We start from the raw sequence: 10389 nt of genomic DNA on the forward strand, positions 1-10389 counted from the left end.
CTTTCCCCTCTCAGCCTTAAGCTATGCCTTCGAATTCTGGACACCCTCTCCCCACCATTTGTCTATCCTCTCCATGCCCCTTGTGATTTCATAAACCATTACAAGTTCACCACTCAGCCTCCGAATTTCCAGGAAAAAAAAACGCAACCTGTTCATCCTCTCCCTATTGCTCAAACCCTCCAACCTTGGTACATCCTTGCTAATATTTTCTGAAACCTTTCAATTTTCACAACATCTTTCCGATTGAAAGATGACAAAAATTGCATGCAACATTCCGAACCTTGCCTAACCAATATCCTGTCCAGCCACAACATGACCTCCAAACTCCAATACTTAATGCTTTGACGAATAAAGGAAAGCCCTTTTCCCTATCCTGTCTACCTGCGGCTCTACTTATTAGGAGATATGAAACTGCACTCCAAGGTCTCTTTGTTCAGCAACATTCCCTATGACCTTACCATTAAGTGTACAACTCTTGCTCTGATATGCTTTCCAAAAATGCAGCCCCTCGCATTTATCTGAATTCAACTCAATTTAACACTCCTCAACACATTGGCCTGGCTCATCAAGATCCTGTTGTACTCTCAGGTAATCTTCTTCGCTGTCCACTACACCTCTAATTTTGATGTATGCTGCAAACTTACTAATTAGAACTCCCATGTTCACATCCAAATCATTTATACAATAATGAAACGTAGTTGTCCCTGCACTGATCCTTGTGTCACTCCACTGGTCATGAGACCACCAGTCTGAAAAGCATCCCTCTACCACCACCGTCTTCGAACCAGTTCTGTATCCAAATGACAAGTTCTCCATGTATGCCATGTTAACCTTGCTAACCAATCGCCCATGAGGAACCTTGTCGAACGCCTTACTGAAGTCCATACACATCACGTCCAATGCACTGCGACATCAATCCTCTTTGTTACTTCTTCAAAAACCTCAATTATGTTTGGGACATGATTTCCGATGTACAAACCTATGCTGACTATCCATGACCAGTCCTTGATTTTCCACTACATGTAAATCCTGTGTCAACCACTGATGCTAAATTCACTGGTCTAAGATTCCCTGGTTTTTTCCCCACCCCCTTGCTTAAACAGTGACACCACGTTAGCCAACCTCTGGTCTTCCAGCACCTCACCTGTGATTATCGATGATACAAATATCTCAGCAAGGGGCTCAGCAACACTTCCCTGGCTTCCCAGATTTCTCGGGTACACCTAATCACTTCCTGGTGACTTATCCACCTTTATGCATTTCAGGATATCAGCACCTCCTCGTCTGTAATATGGACATTTTTCAACATTGTCCCTTCTATTTCCCACATTCTATATCTTCCATGTCTTTCTCCACAGTGAACGCTGATGCAAAATATATGTTTCATGTCTCCCCATCTCCTGCGCCTCCAAAGGAAGACTGCCTTGCTGATCTATGAAGGGCCCTATTCTCTCCATAGTTACCCTTTTGTCCTTAATGTGTTTGTAAAAACCATTTGGTTCTCCTTAATCCTATTTGCCAAAGCCATTTCTCTAGTCATCCACCATTCCCTGCATCTACCTCCTTTTCCTTTCACCCTAAGAAGAATATACTTCCTCTGGACTCTCGATATCTCATTTCTGAAAGCCTCCCATTTTCCAGCTGTCTGTTTTCCTGCGAACATCTACGACCCCCACCCCACCTGCCAATCGGCTTTTGAAAGTTCTTGCCTAACAACGTCAAAATTGCTCTTCCTCCAATTTAGGCCTTCAGCTTTCAGATTCTGTCTAACCTTTTCATTTACTATTTTAAAACTAATGGAATTATGGTCGCTCGCCTCGAAGTGCTACCCCAATGACACCTCAGTCATGTTCTGCTTAATTTATCAAGAATAAGGTGATCATCCCTTTCTTCGTTCTCTTTTCCACCTAAATAATGCAGCTGATAAACATTGCTACACTTCAACACCCCCACCCCCCGCCACCCCGCTACCCCGCTACCCCACTCCTGTCTTGACTCCCTTCCCATCGTACCTACAGCATCTGTATCCTGGAAAATCAAGCCATTTTTCTGTAATGGATATGCTATCCCAGTGCTATATTCCTCACCATATGCTGATTTCATCTGCCTTCTCTTTTAGGTCTCTTGAATTGAAGTAAGTACAGTTTAATTTGTCAGTCCTATCTTGTTCTCTTTTTGATTCCTTCCAGCCTCTGACTGTTCGACTTGCTTCCTTTCTCAACTACACCAGTCTTAGATTGATCTCTTTCCTCAATATCTCCCTGGGTACCCCCAGGCCACCCTCTCTCGCCGCCCCCATGCAAGTCCTTAAAGGAGTGGGAGGGGGAGTTGAAATGTTCAGTCACAAATCCTTCAGCCACATCCTGAAGCAGACTCGCTACCACAGCCACATCATCTTCCTCAGTGCCTGCCTAGTAATTCCGCATGGACTCCTGAAACCACACAGTGGCTGCACACTTCAACTCCCTTTCCCACTCCGCCAAGGACCTGCAGATCTTGGGCCTCCTCCACTGCCAAACCCGAATCACCGGACACAGAATGAAATAACGCCTCATCTTCCGCCTTGGAATCCTGCAACCTCCGACTTCATGCAGATTTCACCAATTTCCGCCCCCCCCGCCCCCACGTTACTTCAGTCCCAAGCTTCCAACTCGGCACTGCCCTCTTGACCTGTCCATCTTCTTTCCCATCTATCCACTCCATCCTCCTCTCCAACCAATCAACTTCACCACCTTCATCTACCTCACATTCTCACCCACCTTCCTCTAGCCCCAACACCCTCCCAGTTATCTCGCAGCCCCCAGCCCACAAACCTCGTTCTTGATGAAGGGCATATGCCCGAAACGTCGCTTCTTCCCGGTCCTCGGATGCTGCCGGACTAGCTGTGTTTTTCCAGCACCACACTCTTGACTCTGACCTCCACCATTTGCTATCCTCACTTTGTCCTGGTGGATGTTATATTCGCACGGTATTTCCAAATATGTACAGTATGACAAAAATGGCATAGTTCAACCTGATATTAATTTAATGCGTCATCACATTGTCAGCTCTTGCCTGGAAATCACGCTTTTTAATTGCAAACATTATGAAACGACATACTTTTGCGAGCCAGACAAACGAGTGCACAAAACCGACTGAGTAAAGGATAGCACAGACACACGGAGGCATTGTTCGAAAGCTCGGCTGGTCTGGCAATATGAGTGGAGAGAAATCAAAGTTTCAAGTTTGGGTCGAGTGACTCTTCCTCAGAACAGTAACCGATGTCACTGTCTTTTACAGAGCGGGAGACATGGACCTCACTTTCTAGATAATGTTCCCTTCCCTGGATTCACTTTCCAAACGTGCAATTCTTGCAAGTCAGCAGTTTAAACCTAAATGAGAAAAAAACAGAAAAAACAATAAAATGCTCCCAGATGTTTTCCCACAGGAGGATGGTTCAGTCTTGTTGAAGGTGCATCTTCATTCAGTGAGAGATGAGGAGCAGCAGCACTTTCTCTGGGTACCAATCAGCAGCTTCATTGTCCAACTTCCGCATTCAGACAATAGGGAAGCGCTGATTGCCTGGCGGCTCATCTTACTTTCGTCCTCCATGGATTCCCATTGGCCAACAGTGATGATAGTCAATGGAGGGCGCAAACTACCTCCTGCGCAAGCGCGATTCTGATGTTTAGCTAAATGAATCTATTTCTTTGTTTGTACGTAAATCAATTGATTGAGGTTGTCCACCACAGCGCATCCACATTATTCCTTTGTTCAACTAGGGCTTTGCAACCTGCTAACCCTCTGTGTACAATCATCCAGATCAATGAATCGAGGAGCAGTCTCGTTTGAAGGGAATGGATGCTCAGTTTTATTTTTCAGACTGAATTCTCTACCGTGTGGAAACATTCCTTTCAGCCCAACAAGTCCACACTGACCCTCCAAAAAGTAACCACCCAGATTCAATTCCCTCTGACTTAGGCACCGAACACTATGGACAACTTATAATGGTCAATTCACCTGACCTGCACATCGTTGAACTGTGGGAGGAAACCCACGCAGACATGAGGAGAACATGCACACTCCACACAGACAGTCGCCTGAGGTTGGAATTGAACCCAGGTCTCTGGTGCTGTGAGGCAGCAGTGCTGACCACTGAGCCAAACCAGATGTGGAATCCAATGTTTATTTTTGTTGAGACATTAATCTGATTTTAATCCTGGAGTTAGTATTGAGGAGTATATTTTAATCAAATGGAGAGGAGCGTTTTTGTACTTTATATCTGTTCGACTGTTTCCTGTATACGTGCGATCTAATTCATGGTGCCTTCTTGAATGTCTTTCTGTCCCTCGCACTGTCGCTCAAACAGGTTACTGCTTCACAACTCAAAACTCATCCAAGCACTTTTCAACTGCTGGATCTCAGCTTCCTCGTGTACGGGGCAAACCAGGAATAATCTTTGTGCAATTACTTAGATTACTTACAGTGTGGAAACAGGCCCTTCGACCCAACAAGTCCACATCAACCCGCTGAAGCGGAATCCACCCAGAACCATTCCCCTACATTTACCTCTTCACCTAACACTACAGGCAATTTAGCGTGGCCGATTCAACTAACCTGCACATTTTTGAATTTTGGGAAGTAACGGGAGCACCCTGAGGAAACCCACGTAGACAAGGGGAGAATGTGCAAACTCCACACAGAGTCGCCTCATCAGAGTTCTCCACCTCTCTATCTTTCCCCATTGCGTACTCTGCTGCTAATGCTGAAGGAATCTCACCGACACATTAAGGAAGGAACTTGAGATTGAGTAGCAGGCGTCTGCAATTCAAGCCTGACCCACCCTTTAATACGACCGTGCCTGATCCCACCTCAGCCTTAACTCCACTTGTCAATGAGTTAGTAATTAACATTCTGTCTGTGTACTTTTTTCAATTTAATCAATGAACTGACATCTAACGCACTGTGAGAAATGAACTCCATTGTTTCAAAACCAGTTGAGGGAATAATTCCTCCTTATCATTCTTTTAAATCTAATGCCTCTTAGCCTCAATCTCATCTATTCTCTCATTGTACATGGGCGTGGCAGACTCAGGGAGAATACATTTCCGGTGTCTTGTTGCTCCTGAGAATGTGGGGTGAGCTGCTTGAACTGCTGCAGTCCATGTGCTGTGGGTTAACCCACAATGCCCTTGGGGAGGGAATGCCAGGAGTTTAACCCAGTGACGCTGAAGGAATGGCTGATATATTTCCAGAGTCGTGACTAGTTTGGAGGGGAACTTGCAGGGGGTGGGGCTCCCGTGCATCTGCTGCTCTTATCCTTCCAGATGGAAGAGGTCGTGAATTTGGAAGGTTCTGTCTGAGGATCGTTGGTGACTTTCTGCAGTACGTTTTGTAGATTGTCCCCACTGCTGTTTCTGAATGTCCATGGTGGAGGGTGTGGATGTGGTACCAATTAAGCAGGCCTGGTCATTGTCAATTTTAAATGTTGTTGAAGCTGCAGCCATTGAGATAAGTGGGGCATCATACTCCCTGATAGGCAACAGCAAAACACAACTGATTTAATCTGTGTTTGTCTCTCACTCCCTCTGAGTCTTTCTATTTCCCTTCCTGACTCTCAATTGCCAAGTATCTTGACTCTCTCCTTCTCTAGCTCAATTTCTATCCCTCGCTCTCTACTGTCTTGATCTCTCTCACAGATTCTCCCTCTGGATAAATGCCAGCTGTTGTATTTTGGTACAAAAGGCAAGGGTAGGTCTTGCACAATTGATAGTGGGACTTTAGGCAGTGTTGCAGAACAGAGATCGATACGTTCACGTTCATTGTTCATTAAGGTCTGTGTCACAGATGGACAGGATGGTTTAAAAAGCTGTTTGGCACACTTGTTTTCATAGGTGAATCCTTCTGTTTAAGAGTTGGGATATCATGTTGAAATTGTACAGAATATTGGTGAGGCCTCTTTTGGAATACCGTTTCCTGTTCTGGTCGCCCAGTTACAGGAAGGATGTTAGCAATGTGAAGGGGTTTCAAAACTGATTTACAAGGATTGTGCAGAGTATGGAACGCTTGAGTCATCAGGATAAGCTGGGACTTTTGTCACCGGAGCATAGGAGGTTGAGAGGAGTGACCTGACTTAAGTTTGTAAAATAACGAGAGGCATAAATCATGTTGTTGGTGGTTGTCTTTTCGTTAAGGTGGGGAATTTCAAGACTAGGGGTAACATTTTTGAGGAGAGAAATTTAAAGCAGACATCAGAAATAATTTTCTTACAGAGAGGGTTGTTCACATTTGGATTGAACTTCCCAATGAAGTGGATGATGTGGGTACAATAACAACATTTAGAAGACATTTCGATGGGTATATGAGCAAGAAAGGTTTGGAGGAATATGGGACAGCAGCAGGCAGGTGGGACTAGTTTAGTTTGGGATTATGCTTGGCATAGACTGTTTGGACTGATCGATGGGTTTCAGTCCTGTATGTCTTTCTGTCCACCTCTCTTTCTCTGTCGCATTCCACAGCTGTCTTTCTCTCTCATATCTCTCTCTGTCTGCCTTTGAGAACAACAGTGTTGTTATGACATGGATCCGAACGGTCCAGATTCCGCCCGCTGCCATTTCCTGGCCCGAGGTGACCTGGTCTGGAGTCCAGGCGTCCAGGCTGTGTCTGTCCATACCCATTCCTCTTTGGCTAAGATGTGCCAGACGAGTGGGTGGCATACAGGTGCTACAAAGTGTAAACTTAAGCTAATCCCTGACTGTCACTTCACACAGTTAATCAAACATGGCGCATCAGGAACTGTGGACCCATAGCTTTATGATTTATCTTGCTCTATCCCCGATCTATTTCAATCACTGTGTCTCTATTTTTATCCCTCCATCTCGCTCTGCCTGTCTTGATCTATGTCTGAGTCCCTTTTCCCTTTTCTCACTGACCTTCTCTCTTTGTTTCCCAATGGCTGTTTTTATTTCTCTCGCCCCTCTCCCTCGACGTCTTATGGTTTGTCACTGCTAACTCAGTGCCCTCTTACTCAGTGGCTCTCAATCCTTTCTGTCTCTCACATGTTCTGTCTATACTTCTACGTATCTCTATTTCACAGTCTCCATCCCTTGAGCACTAACAGCGTCATACATTGCATACCATTAGCTCTTCACTTCCCACCATCTCTCCATGATAAGACATTCATGACGAAATCCTTCAGTGACATTTCAACAGACCCTCACTGGGGAAAGTGATCTATCTACGGCAATACCACCTTGTCCATCTGTCTAGATTTCTACTTCACCATCCATGCCTGCACTCTGACTCCCAGTCACAGAGTGGGGAAAGGACAATGTACCTAACTCACCGTGACAATCTCGTCCCTAAAATCATCCTCCACCAATTTATTCTCTTTGCTGAATATTGTGACAAAGTATTCGTTTCGTTCATTCAGTTGGCCAACTCCTTCCCTGGCTTTATTCTTGATTTTTTACCCATATTTAAAATAAACACTGAATTATCCTTCATCCTGTTTGCTAACGACAGTTCATGACCCATTTTAGTCCTTCTAATTCCTTGTTTATGTTTTTGTCCACTTTCTGTACGTACTTCATGGACTTCATCAGTCTCCATCATGTTCGACCTTACAAATGCTTCCCTTCTCTTCCTGTCTAAGGTCTTAATATCCCGGGTCATCGGAGGTTCGTGTAACTTGCCATTAATATCCCTCATTCTCCTAGGAATGTGCCACTTGTGAAATCTTGTCAACTGCTGTTTGAAATAATCCCATATGTCCGATGTAGATTTACCCAAAAATACCTGCCTCCAATCAAAATTTTCCATTTCCTGCCTAATATTTATATAGTTTGCTTTCACTCATATTAAGGGTACTGCTGTTATCGCTATCCGTGAACATCTTACAGTCGTGCAGATGTGCACCATGGAAACAGATCCTTCGGTCCAACACTTCAATGCCGACCAGATATTCTAACCTAATCTAGTACCACCTGCCAGCACCCGGTCCATATTCCCCCAAACCCTTCCCATTCATATACCAATCCAAATGTCCTTGACTGTTGCAATTGTACCAGCCTCCGCCACTTTCTCTGGCAGCTCATTCCATACAAGTACCACATTCAGCGTAAAAAGTTTGCCAATGAGGTCTCATTTATATCTTCCCCTTTCACCTGAAACCTATGCCCTCTAATTCTGGATTCCCCGAACCAGCGAAAAGACTTTGCCTATTTATCCTATCCAAGCCACTCATAATTTTGCAAACCTCTATCAGGTCACCCCTCAGCCTCTGACACTCCAGTGAAAACAGCCCTAACCTGTTCAGCCTCTCCATGTCGCTCAAATCCTACAACCCTGGCAACATCCTTGGATATCGTTTCTGAACCCTTTAAAGTTTCACGATACGAAGGAGACCAGAATTACATGCAAAAGTCCAAGAGTGACCTAACCAATGTCCCGTACAGCCGCAACATGACGTCCCAACTCCTGTCCTCGGTACTCTGACTAATAAAGGAAAGCATACCAAATGCCTTCTTCACTATCCTTTCTATCTGCTACTCCAATTTCAAGGAGCTGTGAACCTGCACTCCAAGGTCACTTTGTTCAGCAGCTCTCCTGAGAACTTTATCCTTAAGTGTATAAGTCCTGCTAAGATTTGCTTTCCTAAAATGCAACGCCTCACATTTATCTGAATTAAACTCAATCTACCACTCCTCAGCCAATTGCCCCATCTGGCACAGATCCTGTTGTAATCGCAGATAACGCTGTTCGCTATCCACTACACCACAAGTTTTGGTTTCATCTGCAAACTTACTAACTGTACCTCTTATGCTCACATCCAAATCATTTATGTAAATGACAAAAAGTAAAGGACCCAGCACCGATCCAGTGGCACTCCACTGATCACATGCCTATCGTGTGAAAAACAATCCTCCACCACCACCCTGTGTCTTCTACCTTTGAGCCAGTTCTATATCCAAATGGCTAGTTTCCCTGTATGGCATGATATCTAACTTTGCTAATCAATCTCCCATGGAGAACTTTGTCGAACGCCCTACTAATGTCCATATAGGCTACATCTACTGCCCTGCCCTCATCAATTCTCTTTGTTACATCTTCAAGAAACTCAATGTAGTTTGAGAGAAATGATTTCCCATGCACAAATCCATGATGACTATCCTGAATCACTCCTTGCCTTTCCACATACTAAAACACCGACGATGATATGATTCGAACCCACGCGTGCGGAGCACAAGAGATTAGCAATCCATCGCTTTAACCACTCAGCAACCTCACACTATAGTGACAAAGCATATTAGTATGGTCACTTCTCCCAAAATTCTTCCACACTGAAACTTCACGTATCTGGCCTGGCTCAGTTCTTAAACTCAGGTCCCTTCCCTAGTTGGACAGTTTATCTCTTGTGCCAAGATTTCCTGCGGAAGGGTCATTACAAATTCTGCCCACACAAGTTCCTAGCATGTCAGGGGAGTTAAAACCACCCACCACATCAACCTTGCTGTTACATATTTCCAAGATCTGTCTGCATGTTCTCTCGCCTGTTGGTCGTTGGGAGGCCTGCAGTATACACCCAAATTTGTGATTCTACATTTCCTATTCCTGAGTTTTAAACAATTAATCTTTCACTGCCCCTATTCATTTGAATATGCTCTTGAGTGTTTATATTACACCTGGAATTGTTTATTCACCAGGAACTAAATTCTTCTCCTCCACATTCCTTATAACACACTGCAGAGGCATGCCATTTCACGATCTCAGATCGAGTCTTGATTTTAACAATTTCACTCCGTGTGGGGCGGTTCGTGCCTCTTGCAGGGAAGTGTAGTCCTCAGGCTCCATTTTCAGCTGAGCACTGAATTTAACAATTTCACCCAATGTGGTCTTTTGAAGATCCAGACAGGAAGATTTATATGCAGGCCCGGTCTCATGCTCGTGTTTGTTGATCTTTCATGGAATCTATGGGACTGAGAGCTCCCACATGTATGAACATCCATAGGAGGAAAGTTCCAGGTTCCATCTTGACCTAGTACTGCCGACAATACCAATCTTTTTCCTAACCAGAGACAGTTAGCACCCAGTACTTGATGGAAATGAACATACTGGCCTTCTGTTTGGAAATAAGCCAGGTGAATCAGACCAGTATGACTCATCTGCCAGTTTTCCTGACTTTTCATTCCTGCCCTGACCAAGACCCACAATGTAGGGAAACGTAAGCCTGCGCAGCATCTTGGGGAGTTGACCATACAGAATGCTGTGAAACTAAGGACCTTCACACTCATAGCTAGATGCATGTGCACACAGAGCAGGAGAGTCCCAGGCTCCATTCTCGGGCCCTTTTTAAAATCGATCTCAAACTCAATAATGTGGGGTTAAATTGAGATCAAAGTTTGGGGATGT

Source organism: Hemiscyllium ocellatum (genome assembly GCF_020745735.1).
Source record: "Hemiscyllium ocellatum isolate sHemOce1 chromosome 41 unlocalized genomic scaffold, sHemOce1.pat.X.cur. SUPER_41_unloc_5, whole genome shotgun sequence".
Classification (NCBI taxonomy): Eukaryota; Metazoa; Chordata; class Chondrichthyes; order Orectolobiformes; family Hemiscylliidae; genus Hemiscyllium; species Hemiscyllium ocellatum.